The following is a 4,957-nucleotide window of genomic DNA, read 5'->3' on the forward strand; positions in this document are numbered from 1 at the left end:
ACGACGGGGAGCTAAAGCAAACATCTCTGACTATAGCTTGCTCTGCATTTAGCTGGCTTATTCCTGCAGATTTCTGCTCTAAACTCTAGCTGTGCACTTCAGGAACACAAGAAGGAGCCTCAAGGACCCTTTCTTATCACATTCAGATGCTGTCATTCCTTGGCCAGTGTCTCCCTGTAAACCCTTGTTCACAGCAGCGTGTTTCATAGCAGCTAAATATTTTTGGAAGCAGCCCATATCCATCAACAGATGAATGGATAAAGAAAATCCATTCATGGTGTTTACACACAATGGAGCAGTACTAGGCAGAAAGAATTATAAACTTGAGTCGTTTGTAGGAAAACTGATGTAGCTTGAGACTATAATGTTAAATGAAGTAAATCAGTTACACAAGCTTAAGTTTTGCTCTCATATGAGAAACCAAATTATAAAGAGGAACAAAATGAAAGTTAGGCATTAGGAAGTAAGGAGAAAGATCTTCCTCAAATGGGAAAGGAATCAAGAGTTGGAGGGGTGGAGGAGGGAGGACAAGGAAAGGCGATAAAAAAGGAATTAAGATGTGTTGTGCGTATTGAGAAACTCCACACGGAGAATGTAAGCACTATGCCCTAAAAAGGTGTACTAATAAAAAGGGTGTAACTCATGCAATTCAATGTCAGAAACTGGGGAAAAAAAGAGAAAGTAAGCATAAAAAATGTGGAAGAAATAATGATGGGAGGTATCCACAGTGAGGATAACAACCCACAGGTCTAGGCAGCTCAGAGAATGTCAAAGAGGATGATTGCCAGGCAGGAACACACATCATAGAGTCTATCATATTCAAACTGCAAAAACTAAAGACAGAATGTTAAAAAAATAAAAAAAAAATAGAAAAAGCAGCAACAAATTGAAGCAGGGTGAGTAGCCTGAGTTCAAGAGTAAGAATTATGGCAAACTTCTCATCAAAAACTATGAAAAAATGTTAAAACCATGAGAACAATCTAGTAAGTGAAACACTGCCAAGGGAGGAGAGAGAGAGACTGACAGCTGAGCGCTCAGCTGTGAGCAGCACTTTCCCACGCGTGCACCACACTCTTGCATGGATGTTTCTACACATGTGACTCATAAATGAAAGAGAATGTTGCAGTTTTACAATGAATATTTATAAAAACCAACTTATTGTAGGAGAGATACAGACAAAAACCTAAAGGTAGTTTTCCTAAGCAGTGAGAGTGTTTAATTTACATTCAGTTGGAAGAAACTAGAAAAAGCACACAGAGATGATAGTGGGTTAATTATAGCACGGTTGGTAAGCAAATTCAATTTCCTGAGACAAATACAGCTAATAACCTGGAGTGAGTTGATGCTCTTTTCTATAGCAAGCATACACAAACACATTTCCTCTAGCAGTCACAAAAGTCTTGATAACACAAGTCACAGGTCAGGGGACATGATACACACCCAGTAATAACCACCATCATCAAGGACTCCTTAATCCTTTGTTGAAAGTCATGCAGGCTCTTTATCAATCTATGATGACAAGGTGGAAAAAGCACTAAAACATCTAAATAAGTCCTTCACTCAATGAATTAATATTTGTGAATTTCTTGAAGCAGTGCTTACCTTAAATAAGTACTGCGTGAGGATTTGTTAAACAAGATAAATTAATAAAAAACGTAGAGAGAAACCTTTTCAGCCACTGTGCCTTTATAATAACCAGGCAATATTCCCGGCCTTCTACGTCTTCCAAGAGTGTTAGTATTTAGGACTGAAAGATGCCCCCTCTGGATTCATAGCGTGAAGTCTCAAATCAATGACCTCCTCAAAAACTTATCTCCAAAGAGCTTTGGAGGAGGTCACTGAAGTTAAAGGAATCACAAAGGTTAAGTCCTAAGCCAGTAGGGCTGGCATCTTGTGAAAAGAGAGAAGGTGCCTAGAAATGAGGGTGCACAGGAGAAAATCCAGGGCCAATGCAGGACAAGAAGCCTGGCTTAAAGGCAGCATTTTGACCCTGGACCCCAGCCTCCTAGAATAGCGGACAAATAAGTGTCAGTTGCTTACACGGTCTGGTGTGGTGCTTTGTTAAGGAAGTCCTGGTAGATTAAGACACCATTTCCCAAGACGTAAAAGTTATCAAGATTCTTCACTCTCTAAGGTTTCTTAAATACCCTGAGCCTGGAGCCTGTGATTTAAGCTATACCTTAACCAAAGAGGAATTACTAGACTGGGAGTCACATGTTGCTTTTTCTCCAACATTTTAACAGCTCTCTCCAACTTGATCATTGGCTTACGTAACAAGGCTTGACAGAATATCCTGTCTGCTTCTTGTACTATGGATAACCACTAAGAAGATAACAATGTACACTGTATTGACCATCAAAACTGTCCTATTAATCAGCTGTGAAAAAAAATAAGTAACAAGGCTTGGTTAAATCAAGTTGTCTAAACTATCTGGAACATGTCGAGCAACACAGTCTCAGCAAAAGGCAATCTCACCCGAAGTTCTGCACTATATTGATTTCAATTTAAGTATTTCATTAGCAAGATGTTTCTCCCCACTGGGCTCCAATGCACAACCTACCATGAGCAGGCCCAGGACACTTGTCTGTTCCCTTAGGTAATGGTCCCAAGGCAAAGGGCAGATGTACCGAGGACCAGCCTGCAGCAGGCCAGACGAGATGGACGCAGCAGGTGCGCATCATTCTTAGGTGGGTACAACTAGGCAGCCCGGTGAGACAGGCCCATGACCAGACCGCAAAGGCGCAGCGTTCAGCCCTCCTGTGCTGGCCCTCGCACCCTGCATGCAGGTTCTGCAGCTTCCGCCTCCAGCGCATCCTCATCAGCCTGCCTGCACACTTTAGCCGTACCACCTGCGATTGATAACTGATTGATCATGGCAACATGAGCAGGAGGCATCCGATGAAACTGATTGGCCTAGCTCAGGATGGGCTGATTTGCCTTCATCTTGGACATCATCTCCTGGTTTGCAGCACACACTCGTGAGCCTTCTGATAGGGTTTCACACAGGACGCTCTGCTGAGCTCTAGTCCTTTGAGTGGATCCTCCCACCTCTAGCACACACTGTTCTTCTACTCTTTCCACTTCTGACTCTGTGCACCACCACGGTAAGCCTGTCTTGTAAATTCTTTTACATCTGTATATCTTGCATTAAATCTGTTTCTGTAATAAGCACTGGCTGGTATCCAGCCCTCTGTCTAAAGATCATGCAGTCATCTGCACCAGCCACTGATGTTCTGAACACGTAGGCTCGAGCCAGCCGCACTAGAATTGCTCATTAGGAGTCAGCTGGCTTAGCCTTCCCTGGAGCTCTTATTAGGACCTTCCGCGGACTGACCTAGAGGAGTCAGTAGATATTAGATTCATCAAATTCTTCAGGAGAGACTGGTTTACAGGACACTTTTTATTTGGCCCACAAGCTAAGAATGGTTTCATACTTTTATATGGTTAGCAAAAAGAAAACCAATCATCTCATGACATGTGTAGATTTAAAATTTGTACTTCAGGGCCCATAATATAACTTGGTTGTAACACTGACATATCACATATGAATATATTTTTGTTACAAGAGCAGAACTGAGTGTTTGCAACCAAGATTATAGAGCTGGATACTCTAAAATACTTATTGTATCTGGCTCATTAAAAAAACAAAAACAAACAAACAAAAACCCACAACTTGATGACTTTGACATGGAAGATGAAGTCCAAACTCTGAATATTAAATGAGGTGAAAAATACAAACCCCAGGCCTGTGCAACGCGAGAGGGCAGAGGGAGCCTGTGGATGCAGCGGCAGTGGCCACAGTGCACCGATGGAGGGCGTGGTGGGCACGCGGCGCCTCACCACCAAGCAGCAGAACCTGAGTGACGCCTACAGGCCACGCAGCTGCTTCTCAGGATCGACGTGAACAACCCACAGACAGCGCGGCTCGGCCGCTCTGCTTCAGCACTTACAAGACCAGGGTCAAGGCAAATCTTCGTATCTTCAAATTAAAGGAATTTCCTGTTAGAAGAAGATACCGCGACTTTGAATGGCTCCGAAGTGAATTAGAAAGGGAGAGCAAGGCTGCAGCTGACCGGCTCCCTGGGAAGACGTTTTTGCGTCAGCTTCCTTTTAGAGAAGATGATGGAGTATTTGCCGACAGTTTTATTGAGGAAAAGAAGCAAGAGCTCGAGCAGTTTATAAACAAAGGGCCTAGGGGCTGGAGAGATGGCTCAGTGGTCTAAAGCACCTACTTAGAACAAGCTAAGCTAAGCAAAGCACAGCGACCGCGGTTCGATCCCCAGCTCCACATGCCAGCCAGCCCCGCTCCCTGGTGGGCTGAGCTGGCCACACACACACACACACACACACACACACATAAATAAATAAAAATTTATTTAAAAAAAGAATTAAAAAAAAATTCTGGGCTGGGGATATAGCTCAGTGTCACAGTACCTGCCTGGCAAGAGTGAGGTGCTGAGTTTGATTCCTGATACAAATTAAAAAAATAAAAAAAAATAAACAAAGGGCCTAGCACAGAATGAACGTAGTCTTCATGTGTTTTTACAGGATGAAATAAGAGATAAAAGCTATGCTCCATCTAAACCAAGACATGCTTGAAGCTTGGCAAGAGGCAAAAAGGTGGCCGTTAATGTTTCACATGCACCAGGGAGGACGCTCTAAGAGCCCCAGCATGCTGCGCAGAGGCTGGGGTAACATAGTGCCACTCGTGTGCTCAGTTTTGTTTGGCAGTTAACAAGTTAATTTGCTTGAGTGAAAATCTCTCATTTGAGCCTTTCTGTAGAAACAACTCTCCCTTGCTGTAGTATGCACCCTACGGCCTCACAGGCTTTTTTTTTTTTTTTTTGTATTTTAGGGAAGGGTGTACAGGGTGTTCAGAGTCTCATTACTAGATTGGGCTCGTAGTGACTCGCCTACTCACAGCCTCCCACGAGCTAGGATTTCAGGCACAGGCCAC

General features: G+C 43.4%; 1 pseudogene; it reads left to right on the plus strand.

Moving 5' to 3' along the window:
* Positions 1-3,808: 3,808 nt before the first annotated feature.
* Positions 3,809-4,599, plus strand: LOC101580760 (annotated as a pseudogene).
* The last annotated feature ends 358 nt before the right edge of the window (positions 4,600-4,957 follow it).

The sequence above is a fragment of the Octodon degus genome, unplaced genomic scaffold (genome assembly GCF_000260255.1).
Source record: "Octodon degus isolate 3935 unplaced genomic scaffold, OctDeg1.0 scaffold00062, whole genome shotgun sequence".
NCBI lineage: Eukaryota > Metazoa > Chordata > Mammalia > Rodentia > Octodontidae > Octodon > Octodon degus.